This window comes from Aythya fuligula, chromosome Z, assembly GCF_009819795.1.
Source record: "Aythya fuligula isolate bAytFul2 chromosome Z, bAytFul2.pri, whole genome shotgun sequence".
Classification (NCBI taxonomy): Eukaryota; Metazoa; Chordata; class Aves; order Anseriformes; family Anatidae; genus Aythya; species Aythya fuligula.
Window position 1 is genome coordinate 18,373,290 of NC_045593.1, and position 13,719 is coordinate 18,387,008.

At 40.7% G+C, this 13,719-nt stretch overlaps 1 long non-coding RNA gene across 2 annotated transcripts in view; it reads left to right on the plus strand.

Moving 5' to 3' along the window:
* Positions 1-1,151: 1,151 nt before the first annotated feature.
* The window catches only part of LOC116500421, a 47,220-nt gene continuing 34,652 nt past the window's right edge, over positions 1,152-13,719 (plus strand). For both annotated transcript variants that reach the window (XR_004254307.1, XR_004254308.1), the window contains exon 1: positions 1,152-1,307. This is a non-coding gene — a long non-coding RNA (uncharacterized LOC116500421). The remainder of the gene's footprint in view (positions 1,308-13,719) is intronic.

The window sequence follows — 13,719 nt, forward strand, 5'->3', positions numbered from 1 at the left end:
GGCAATTTATACAAAACAACTGTTATCTGTTGCATTAGGATACTAAAGGGAATTTCTTATCTGGGGATGCTTTGTGCAACGTAGTGCAAGCACTGATTTGCAGCCCAGTTCAAAGCACCTGATATCATAGCTGACTGACACAGCACACTCTCATACACTCTCATAACTCGCAGTCCCCTGGTAGGTGTGATATTTGTTCTTACTGTGCCTTGGCCATGCTAGAGTCTTGTTAGGAGTCAATACCCCACTAATAGCCATTCACGTGTACAAACATCCACACAAACACGTGCATAAAACAAAACACAGAGAGTTATGTTTTCCTTCTGTAAGTTGTAAATGCTGCTATTCCTGATGAAAATGCAATCACAAACCAAGAATGCTTAGATGAACAAGACTGGCGGTAAGTTATAGTGTCAGACAAAACAATGTTTGAACTGTTTAGTCTTTTATATCACTACAGAAAAGCAAGAGACTTTCAAGGTTGAGTTGGACTTCACAGCTACACAGGCAAAGACAACAGAGCTGTTTGTTGGACCATCCACACACACCTCACAGCCCCTGTACATCCTCAGTCCACTGCCCAGAAGAGACACAACATTCTGAATGTATAATATATATATGCTTTGTTTTGTTTTGTTTTGTTTCAGTCCAGGAGTTCTATTAAGAAGTTTATTCTGAAACCTATCTGTTAAAAGCTCCCTGTGCTTGGTAAATCTAAAGGTGAAACTTATACAGTTGCAAACACCTGTCATTAACCTGAGTTTGAAGCAGCAGAAACGAGAAGACCCTCAGGATTCCATCCTATTCCTTCAATTCCAATTTTATTAGGTCATAGTGAAATGAGATGGAGAGAAAATGACTGTGGTGCAAGAACTACATTTTTTTTTTTTTCTAATATGAATGTACAGTCATGAGCATAAAGAGCCTATTCATAGCATGGTGTTTCACAAAGCTATGACAATCTAGAAGTTAATCATAATTTCTTTCTCAGAATGGCTTTGTTGCAAGAATTTCAGAAGAAAAAGCCTTCCTTTGGCAAAATGGGGCTAAATTCCATTTTACCAATCTCTAGACACTTTTCAGAACCCTGAAGTATTCTTTTTCCTTGTACTCCATCCTCACACAAACTCAGTACTGTTTATATCCACTGAATAGTGTAAAATGTGCTAGCTGTTTTTGGGATTTCCAAAGCAGAGTACTGTTCCCTGATGTGAAAGTGAAGGCTAATGTTACAAGACCAGGAGGAGTGATGCAGCCCCAGCTGAAGATGGATGTTGGAGCCAAGACACGGCACTGCATGGAGCCAGGTGGGCAGCACCAGAGGAGCTGGGATGAGGGGAGAACAGTTGCCGTGGATTGTTTGTTTAATTGCTAAGATGGAGGATGGACAAGTGTGTGTCAGCTGGAGGAACGAGTGAAAACTTGGAAGGGAGGAGGCTCAGGCAGAACAGGAGGCTCTGCATTACCAGGCAGCCCTTAAGTTTTTCGCAACATAAGCCAAAAAAATTACTTGGCTCCATACATGCAGGAGAGCTGTGAGACGATTAATGGGTTGCCACACACACAAACATGTGCATGTATATTCTAAAGATAAAGAAATGTGGAAAAAGAAACAACAATGTAAGTGTCCTAAAATATAGTATTCTGTGTCAAGATTTGGGAGGAGGGGGAGGAGGACTACTGGCTAGGTTTAAGGTTTGGCAACACTTGATTATTTTTCAAAATCCCCTCCCTCCTCACCCCCATTACTCCCAAGGGTGGGATTTTTTCCATCGTGCTTTTGATGGCCCCAGCCTATACCCCAGGTCTCAGTTCCCATGACGTTGTCTTGGAAACCTAACTCAAACCTCTTTTCTTGTGTGTGCCAGGGAAGCAGGGATCTGCAGCCAGTTTCAGGAGTCCTTCCCCAGCTCCCCACGGCTGCTCAGCACCCCGCAAGGCCCGGTGTGCCATCCTATACACTTGGCTCTGTGCTCCGTGGCCACAGGCTGGGCTTGGATGGTTGCTTTCCAACCCCCTGCTGCCTGGCTCCATGGAAGAGTGGAGGGAACGTGCGTTGTAATCCTATTACCTCCTCCCCATGGGGAAAGGAGAGAAGGCAAGAGGCAGGTCAAGAGACAGAAAAGAAAAGATTGAGCAACTGCCTGCAGCAAAATAGGGAATTCCACGAGGGAATGCTGAATTTGGTGGCATCCTGACGAAATGCCAAATTACATAGCCACTTGTAATGCTACTTGCTGAGCACAGGGGCCGAGTCTGGGGACCAAGACTAAGATTATTTGGAACGGTTCACACAAGTCAGGGGTACTGTTTCAGATTCTCATTGGAGTGAAGCACATGACAGTGCACTGGATTACACCATGCATTTTTAATTTTTTCCTTCAAAACTAAAAGGGTTGTTTGTTTATTTTCTCCTCTGAACATAATCGTGAATTCCATTGCTATGAAATACATGGAACTCTCTTAGCAAACTGTTGCTGCATTTAAACTATTGCCACTCTCTTAATGGATTATTGATGATACAGTATAATACAATTAGGCTGGCCACTATACTGAGGCCATCTGCCAGTGATTCACATCTTGCCTAATTTTAAAATCCTTAACTCATTAACCTCTTTCTCTCTCTGCCTGTATACATATACATATATAATGCATAAGTATATTTATTATTCTGGTGTATTTCTTCAGCATTACATGAGCTTTGCTGATAGATCAGGCGATGGCCCACCTGGATCCAGCTGCGCTGCTACTCATACTGGACCAGAAATGCCACATGCTGGCTGCAAAGCTGTGACGCAGTGGAAACTCATGCTTCTGGGTCCAGTTTGTCTAAAGTGTGCTACTGTGCTAATGCTGTAACTACAGGCTTTGTGCCACATGAGGTATATATTACCTTCTGCAGCCAGCATAAGGCTAGCATGAATTTCATATAGTGTGGCATAACTAATACAACAGAAGTGTTCTGAAGTGTCCCACATCGATGGTCAAGGTATGACTCTGTTCTTCATTGAGACAAACAGCTGCAACTGCTGCACATTGGTCAGTTCTCAGTTACTCTGTGGCAAGTCACTCATCTGTCTTATCCAGCTTAAAAAGAGGCTCCTACTGTTAAAGAGCACCTTCCCCAAAGAAAGAGGTAGCTTTAAGTCAGAGGTTAGATAGACTTCAGTGTCAGGTTGCAACTAGAGCATATGATTTTTAATGGGACTCTTTTCAGTAGTGTGAAAGCAGCTGAGATCCAACCCTACCCAAGGGGGGATGTAGACAGAGGGAAGTTAATGAGTTTTATGCTTAGTACATGCTATTCCACAAATCTGGAAGGATAAGCTCCCTGCTCTCACTTATAGAACTTGGTTTAAGAAAACCTGAAGCAGGAGAAAATCCTTTGCTCAGCCCTTTGCTACTGTATTTTTGTGGCACAATAAAAGGTATTGACTATTCATTTCTCAATCACTGAGTAATCCTAGAGTTACCTACCTGATGGAAGACCCTTTTCCTATATCTCATTGCACAGCTTCCACAATCTGCTGCATTTGTTTTTCTTCAAGGTTCATGGTGTTTTATCTTTCAGAAGTAGAAGCAAGGCAGTTCTGGGCTCCCCACTGATGAGACTAGTTCTTCTGGTAATGTGCCAAAGCCTGTGGTTATCAGGTTTCAGAAGACAGTGAAAATCATAGTTGTTTATACTATCTTTTAACTAAATCTTACTGTAATCCCTATTGTTTATCGGTTTAAGATAGTTGCCTAAGTTTGAGCCTAACTTTTTATCTCCGCTCCACATAGTATTCAATATCTTAAAAGTGTTGTGAGAAGGGACTATTCCTCTTCCTGTACCTTGAAATCTTCCCCCACTGATGGTCACATTTTATCCTTCCCAGCTTCCATTGTTTCAACAGCCCCACAGTGACTTTTTATTCTATAACTAAAGAAAATTTGTTATTCCCAGAACAAGTTGTTGTAGCCAAGTTCTATGTGTCTGAAAAGGTGGTCTGTAATGGCCTTGCTGGCAAAGGCATCACTTTAATTAGCGTTGACAAGATATTAAATCCCTATTACACTTACCTATTTTCTGGCTTAAGTACTTGGAACATCCGTTCTTGCAGAATGCAACTTCTTTTTATTTTTCCCCTTTTCCCAAGTTTTCAGTGCAGTCTGGAAGGGTAGCTGCAGCTGCCTTGGTGCAATACAAGCCCAGTGCATGCTGAGCTGACTGCTTTGCAGTGTTTGCTTGGTAAAGGCACTTAGGAGCAGTTACTTGGTGTAGAAAGCATGGATGAGAGTATCTCATATGCCTGAAGTGTGCTGTTGGCATAATGTGTTTCTCTCTTTGTCCACCCTTCTTTTTTATTTGCTAACACACGACCACTGCTCTCATGCCCTACATAATTCTTTTACCTTTCCTCCTCTTCTCTGTTCCCTTTCCCTGTCTTTTCCACACCTTGTGCCCCGGCCAACATCCTCAGAGAATGTCTCAGACCCTACGTCCCAGATCTATGTTGCAGATCTCCAAGAGCAACCACATATGGGGAGAAGCACACATTTGGATTTCACATGTGTATGGTGATTTCACCATTCTGGTGCCCAACAAAACAAGAGACCAGGCAAGTGTCTCATTAAAGAGCTAGACTGGCTTTCCAGTGGTGAGTGCTAACAGACAGCATCATGAGTTAAGAGCTCCTGGATGGAGCACTGGAGCTCATCTGCCACACCTAGGACACTTCTGTCCTCCTAAGTCGACAATATCTTCCCCCCTTTTACTTCTGTCACATGGAGAGGGTTCATTCTTACCTTCTAGGCTGTGGTCAGGGAGAGGTACAAGGTTCTGTGGTTCTGTGGTCTGGGCTCTCACAAGGTGTCTCTGATTAATTGATTAATAGTAAAATAAAAAGCTTAAGCTTTTTTTTTTTTTTTTTTTTTTTTTTTTTTTTTTTTTTTTTTTTCCCTCCAGGTATTGTTGCCAATGTTCTTTTTTTTTTTTTCCTGAAATTTCTTGCCTAGCAGAAAAAAAGATCAGAAGGGAAAATACCATTTCACATTATTCTCTCTATTTGTCAGACAAACCCTATTTTTCAGATCACTTTTATTATGAAGATTATTACTGAACATAGACAAAATATCTGATACACAACAGGGTTTCTAGGGTTTTTAACCATACAAAATATCTCTCAATTTCCCCCTACAGGACTATTTCGCAGGCTGATCAGAAAGCAGGGTCTGCTCTGCAGACTGTTTTTTCTTAATTAGCCTGAGATTCAGACAAATAAAATCAATGAGCTGAAGTCTGGCACACTGATTTATTTTCAGGAGCAAGGTCTCACTTCGCAATATCGTTTGAGGAGACTGTGTATTCCTCTTTAGTTTTATTTGCTGAGTTCCAGACAGAGGTTGTATAAAAATAGACACATGAAAAAAAAGAAGCTCTTTCTTCAACCTATTATTCTCAACTACACACATCCTTGAACCATCCTTTTTCTCCTTCTATTTACACCAGTCCAATGTTTGCGCATTGTTATCATCTCTCTTAACAGTCTCCCAGCCCAGCTCTATATGACTAACTCCCTTAATCTTTGTGGCAGGGAGGAGCGGTGGAAATTGCAATTGTTCTGTATCCACTGGCAGCCTGACAGATGAAACAATCCCCACACAACGCTCCACTATCAGCCCGCTCCTCACGTTACCTGGCAGCAAACTGGCTGGCTCCGAGGAGTTGCGCAGGATATGAGAAACCCTGCCACAGCAGGGTGGTCTCAGTCGGGATCGCTCTGCCCCCACCTTCCCTTCTGCTCCCCATTCAGGAATTTTACAGCTAACTAATTTTACAGCTACCTTGCACCGATCGTACTCAAGCAATTACTTACTGAGATGGGTCAGAGAACTAATCTGGCTGAAAACTCTCTTGGAAAAAGGAGACTTTGGCACCAGTGGGCAGGGGGTGGAGGGAGGTGGCGTGCCCATCAGCACACGCTTAGGAGGAAGGTGTGCTGGCCTGCGGGGCCTAGCATCTGCTCAAAGCCACCCGATTGCCTGGCTGCCCTTCTGCTCCTGCTGGAGATACTGCCCAGGGACACCCGTGTGGATGGGGCAGACTTCCACAGGCGCTGCAGCAGGGTGAGAGCAGTGGCTCAGGTACATACCGACGGCTGGCTGTACAGGATGAGTTCACAGAATCACAGAATCATCTAGGTTGGAAGAGACCTCCAAGATCACCAAGTCCAACCTCTGACCTAACACTAACCAGTCCTCCACTAAACCATATCACTAAGCTCTACATCTAAACATCTTTTAAAGACCTCCAGGGATGGTGACTCAACCACTTTCCTGGGCAGCCCATTCCAATGCCTAACAACCCTCTCAGTAAAGAAGTTCTTCCTAATATCCAACCTAATGTTCCTTGAGACCAGGCCCACACCAGGCTGAATGTGTGATATCTTTGTTGTTGCACTGCTAGTCACAAATGTCTGGCAGAACTGAGTTTCTTCCACTGATCTCTCCTTGCCACATTCCCCAGTCCACTCATGTGGTGAGGAAAGAAAGGCCCAGCTGTCCTTAGCAGCTCCTTTTCCAATCCTTGGACTGTGAGGATTTTGGTCTACAGCAAGCAGCTAGCCACTTGCTCAGAGAGTAAATGTACTATTTAGGAGTTTTGAAAGAGTTCAGGAATTGCAGGACAGCCCTAGCAACACAGCATCTGACCTGGATGTTCCTATCAAAAAAATTGCCTTGGACAAGGCACGACACCACTGCTCTCCACATTGCCAGAGAAGGGGGGTTTTCCTCAAACAGTGAATGAGATTTGTCTCAGTTTTGCCAGAATGGTCAGGTGTGGCTGATAAACAAAAAGGTCAGGGCCCCAGATGATGATAATTCCTTTCTATGATAAATGTCTCCCCCCGTTTCCAGTTTATATAATGACTACTAAGAACACTAACTTAATTCCTAATGGCTCAAAGTGAGCACATATCGAGCCCATTAATAATACAAAGATGTCCAAGAAAAACTGGGAGAAAAGCATTAGGAAAAAAAAAAAAAAAAAAAAAAAAAAAAAACAACCTAAAACCTCCCTAGGAATCTAATCATGATAGGGTGAGAAAAGAATGTGGCCATGGATTGATGGATGATGTGTAGATATTTTTTGTTAGAGACTTATGAAACAAGTAGAAAGTCCAGATGTTCAGAGACACTAAATCCTTCAGTATTTCTGAAATGGGTGTTGTCAAGGGAGCTAGTTAACACCAAGATGCCCAAATACGATACATCTTCCACTTGGCTTTATTAGCTGGCCTAGCTAAGGGTTTCTTCTATAAGAAAAAGCATTTTGATATTCATCAGAACAACGTTTGTCAGTTCATTTCAACTAACTGCATGAGGCTATCCATTTTAACAAAACATGATCCAAGCATAGGACCTGATTATTCTTCCATGTGTCTGGGAAAGGTGCAAATAGGGTGATTGTGGGCTGGAGTAATCTTCAGTCCAGTTTAGCTGTACCACAGAAACCTGGAAACTGGACATTTCACTCAAAGGCACTGAAATTCCTCTATACTCAGGCAGTTCTGACTTAAAAGATCATTTATCATTCCTCAACTCTTTAGTGATTTGCACCTAGTCAATTCATCTTGGAGACTACTAGACTTTTACTATCTCCTTTTTTTCCCCTTATCAATAGCTATTATACTGGAAGAAGCTAATACTGGAAGAAGCTCTTAAAAGATCACTCATCCGTGTCTATGTTTTACGCAAATTAGTGAGCCACTTACCAGACAAACTTAAGAAAAAATATTTTTTCCTTTCATTCATGACCTACTCTGCTGGAACTTAAATCAATGATACTTCTTCAACACAGTGGCAACACCTAAGTCAGATACAGTTTTGCAGTAAAAGTGACTTGACTTTTCATTTTGGTGAATTTTCAAAGGAAGATCAAATCTTGCTTCCAGGCTTTGTTCCAGTCAATCCAGTGGCTTCCCTAGTAGCAGCACACCTGGCAGTCTTCTGTAATCTGCAGAAAATTTTCTCCTTCACTGCTGGGGCTTGGCTGCAGGTTTGCTGTTCCTCTTGGCAGGTTCTCTTTGAATGGCGGTCTCACCACTTGGTGCCAGGATTTTCATCTGCAGTCTCTGGGCTGTCCTTCCACCAGCTCCCCAGGGAGGAAGGAACACCTCTGCCTTCCAGAAAGTACTTGGTGTCCTTCACAGATGTTCATAAGGATGTTTCTAAAACTTTCTACTACCCGATTTCTTGTGACTTCCTTCATTCTTGACCTGATCAGATACCAGGTAGTTTTACATTTTGCCCTTTCTGGAAGAAAGGTTTTCTGACTCAAGAAACAATAATCACAACCTTTCATGAACTTCATCCATAACTGCATTATTGATAGCTCTCCCGGAGGCTTGGAAGATGTATATAGCTTGGTAGTTGTTTCTTGCCTATATTACACTTACCCTCACTCCCTTTCAGTAAGTGAGATACTCTCATTCCCTCCTCCATCACTTCATAGGCTTTGTGCTCTTACAGCTGGTAATATACCAGTGAAATATACCAGCTGTAACCTACCTCCTCTGGAAGCTGCTCTCCCCATTTTCCTACAGCACTTTCTTTACCAACATTGACACCCCACGAAATCACAATTGCTTAAAATAAAGGCTTCGTATATCAAAAGTCTAATGATACAATACTTTTTGTTTGTTAACTGCCTTTCTCCTAAGAATCTTAAGGTATTTATGAGCAAGGTATTTAAGCAACCCATTTTCTTACCAGCTGCAGTAGATTGGCAGGTTTTGTTATTGTTGCTTCTAGTCCTATTTACAGGGGAAATATGCTCATAGATAAAATTTCATTTAAATTTTAGGATTTCTACCTTTTATGACATTTGATAATGTTTTATGATAATAATTCTGAAAAAAATCATATATAATATTTTTCTTAGATCTGAGGGGTGGTGTGAACATATGTATATGTGCATAAAGACAAAAACACACCTCTTTCTTTGTATATGGAAAATGTTTTTCCTCAGTACCTGAAAGCACACAAAGCATTAGTGATACAGAGAGCAGAAGGAAGAAAAATATCTAGTTTCTAAGTGTGACCAATGTATACAAGAAGTAATCTTTGTTGGGACCACTAAAAATTGCATGACCAGCAATGATTTATTAGTAGTGCAGAATCCAGCGAAATACTCCCCTCTAAATTATTGTTTCTCTGGCTCTAAGCATTCAATAAATTCCCAGCTTGAGCCAGGGAATGTATTTTCTCCTCTTCTCTATATTTTCCTGTGGTTTGCATTATCATTCACTAAATATATTTGGACATAGCATTATTTTTCTTGATATGTGGATTCAATAGCATTTGTGGCTCCCCCTTTAACCCCTCCTCCCTTTTAGGAATTTCACAAATAAATCATTAACAAGCACTCCCATAATTAATTGCTGTCTTTTGAAATTATATAATAGTTATTCAATATTAAATAAGCAGTTCAGAGTAACAAATATAATCTAACTCAGCTCACTAGGTTGAAAGGCTTGAAATGTTTTCATTTTCATGCTTACACTGCTTAATTTCTCACTTTCTTTTAGAATATATATAGAAGTATTATGGACAATTTGCCATCCTTGTACCAGGATGACAGACTAGTAAAGCATCTTAGAAAAGAAATCTCTGGCTGTTTTCTGAGAAATCACCACTCTCCTGCGACCAATTCTTTTTATTAAGGACTTAAATGCTTCATACAAGTTTATTTTGTGCTAGTTTCTGCAGCTTTCATGAAAAGGAAGAAGAAAATACTCAAGTGCCAAAAAGAACAGGCAAAGTTACTTTGAAATGAGCCAGACCAAAAAGTCCCTCATGTTGCCTAAGCAAAATACTCAAGTTGACAAGCCATTGCTGCCAGGTTGGTCAAAGTCAAGTTCATCTTGGCTGTGAAACTGCTGAAGATGTTACCAAATGCAGTGAGGACTGGGAAGCCTGCTGACTGCCACTTTGAGAATAAAAGAGGACAGAGTCAGCTTTCAGTGTCTCAATGACACACAGGTAACCACTAGTATTTCGTGATGGTCTTTGTGGAGTTTCTGCTAATTAAGAGAAAACCATTGCGTGACACCAATTAAAGAAAAAAAAAATCATAGTGAAATTTCTAAAAATCAGAAAATTTATGTTTCATTACTGAATACAAAGAAGAGTAGTCATTGTATTGTGGGCCTAGTGATGGGTAGCTCTTGCAACTAATGAGAAGAACCAGAAAAGATCTGCTAGGCCATAAATGGGATCGGCCAAACATCAGACAAAGATAAAAACAGACAAAGATGCATCATTTGAGACAAGAAATCATTTGTTGGGCCATTTAGTTTTATTTTTAATTTTAAACTGTGCTGATCTGGGCTTTATTGGCTCTGTAGCCATGACAAGGATGGTGCATGACTCTCTTTTTTTCTTTTTGGCTAAGATGCTAGACAAGTTCGTCTTTTGCAAATTAGCACATGTGACTAAATACACAATGATAAAAGCACTTATATTATTTCCATAAATTCCCCTGACAGTCATTTGAATGCAAATTGAACTGAAAGAAACCCTCTTTAAATGAATTAAGAAGGAAAGGCAGAGGGCGGGGTGGGAGGGACAGGGGTGGGAGGGGGAAAGACAGGACTGAACACAGAGACAGAGAATAGATACAACCTCTTAAAAATAGAGTTGGTTCTTATTCAATATAATTCAAGAAGACATTTTTAACATCATTATTTAGGGTCATAGGCCTCTTCAGTTCGTTTATCCAGCTTGAGTGCAGTGATACAGTCAAGATAGTGAAACATGCTTCATCTGTCTCAGTACTGCAGACCAGAGACTGTCTGTTATGTATTGGCTTTTTCTCCTTTTGTCCTTAGGAACAAAAGAAACAGCGGTCTCTTAACTGAAAGGATAGCAGCACAAAATTGAAATGATACAGCACAAAAATTGTGTCATATGTTTAGAATCTGCAGCAAACATATCTGCTTTTGGTGAAGCTCTGTTGCCCTGGTGTGTGCAGGCTGTAGAAGACAGATGACTGCTAGAAGATTTACAATAAAGCTACACTTAATCAGTCAACCAGTTTATTTTGGCTTGAAAACTGTGAAGAAGGACAAAAGTTTATAAAATGTCAGAGTGTGGTAGGTTATTTAGAGTGAGTTACTCTGAGAAAGGGTTACACTACTCAAAACTAATGTTTCCTGGTACTGCTCCCCATTGCCACAGCAGAAACTGAGTGGGAACTGCAGCATGGGTACAAACACCAAGGTCTGAAGATGAAATGAGGAAAGGCAATATGGGCAATACATATCTCCCTGTAAGCCCCTATCAAAGAAGCCAGATGGAGCATGAAGGTTCACCTGGGTGTTAGTCATCCCAAAACATTACATTGGAAAGGATTAGGACTGGGAAAATATGACAGATGGAAATTAATCTTGTATGAAGTAGTATGGAGAAAGTGAATCCAGAAGGAAACCAGAAAGAAACTAGGCTTATACACTCCTCATGTTTTCCTAAATCAAGGATCTTTCTGCTGGCCTTTCAAATCTTTCATATATTGAAGACCAATAGGTAGAGAGAGATCTAATGAAAAACCAGGCATGGTTCGCAAGAAGTGGCACTAGTGATTCGCTGTGTGGTCCTACCACTGCTCAATTGCTATTCAGCTCTAGTGAGTCAGGGATAACTGTACAGATGGATATATCACAGTCAGAAGAGATACAAAATGGCAGCGTGGCTCATTTGCAAGTATATTTCCATTTGAAAATAAGTTATTTTGTCTTAAATAACTTATTGTTAAAGAAACTTTTAATCCCTGTCACTAATTTTTCACTAAGACTAAATAAATGTAACACAGTACAGAGTATTTGAGGCTGAAATAGCCACATGGACCCATTTGGTTTAAATAGAAACAGTCTGAACTTTGAAAACTACAGCATGCAATTACACAACTCAGCTTATATGCAAATCTGAACTTCAGATTGTCTGAAAATTAGAAACTAATTGATGTGCATTATAGTAAAGATGAATAATACATTTAAATAACAACATGAACTGTCCATAAATCTGGAATAGCTGGTAGTATAATTTAATCCAATAGCAAGACTTTGAAACATGTAACAGAACAGACTCTAAAATGTGAAGATACCCTTTCTTTGTGGCTGTCTGGGTTTGGGTTCACATTGTTCAGAAGATACATGTGAATGTTTAGCTACAGCTGAAAGAAACGAACTATATCCAATAGATCCTTTCTTGTATAGAATACATCAAAAAGACAATGCCAAGATCTATGAAATGCTTAGACAAAAGACTCTTTAAAATTAGTCTTTCATGAAAGCCATTGTTCAATCATCTTCTTAGTGTGAGCCAAGATATAAGTGTACAATTCCTGTATCAGGCGAAATTGCTCTATTGTACACACATTTTCTTCATAAAACCATAGTACTATGATGCAAAATTTAGCTTTTATCCCAAAGGAGTCTCTGAAAAAATAAAAACCAGGCCATGCTGGGACTCCACCAGGTCTCCTCTGAAACTGCTGCAGAAGAGAGCTGTAACTGTTTACAAGGTACCACAAAACCATGTGCTACTTGAGATTAGTGAAATCGAGCCCCTTGTTACCAGATGAATTTGCCTGGGTTACCAAACTGAAAGTGCTTTGGGAAGCTTCATATTATATGATTACAGCCTTTATTTGGTGGTCTCATCTTTGGAAGGCCTTAGTTGCAAAGGGAAAGCACTACCGTGAGAGTCAATGTTCAAACACCAGCTTTGCTTCATAGTCTGGCTGAACTTCAAGCCAACATTTCTGTGTATTTGAACTCCATCCCTGCAAAATGGAATGGAAAAGAAGTCTTCAATTGAGGAGAGAATTTTGTGAGGCTTAATTTGGTGAGTTTGTAAAGCTACTTGGAAAACAAAGGAGAAAGAGCTGCAGGAGAATTATAATAAGTCAGGATGTTCCATCCACACAAAACTGTGGCATAATTGATTAAGTATTGATGTGAGGAGAAGTGCTAGAAATAGATTAACTACCAGAATAGATTAACTATCAGACAAAACCTCTTCTCTAGACAGCTAGCGGCTTGTACTGCCCAGACAGCACATTCAAGGGCACTGCATAAAACCTAGACAAAACCAGGGAAATATTGACATGGTTTCATCTCTTTTAACCATTGTTCTGTCTGGATGGCAAAATATTTTAGCTACAGGTCATGTCGCAGTCACCCTCTAAAAACATGCATACTTCAATGTGTTAATATGCCGTAAACAATTGTTCGTGTGATGATGGCCTGGATGTCAGCAGCGTGATGGGTCCCGGCTCCTATCAGACAGGCAATGGAGATTCTGTGGAAGCTCCAGACATAACTGGCAGCCTTGTAAGACAACAGCACTTTATTAACACTCTCAATACTGAGTTCAATGTCAAATTCTCAAAAAAATGCCCTTTTTTCCCAGAAAGATTTTCTGATTGCTTGAAAGGGGGAGAGAGAAACTGAGATAAGCAGCCAACAAAATTAACATTTCCCAGAATTATTTTGAGACATTGTCAGCAGTGGTCTGATCAGAGCTGCTGGCATTGTGCCATGCTGTTAAAGGAGTGCGTTAAACTGTGATGTTAGTCAGCCCTTGCACTGAACTGTGCCACCAATGACACCCCACATTCAGAAGATGCTATCTGCAGCCACCCAGAGGTCACTGCTCAAGGCATTCCCAGCTCTC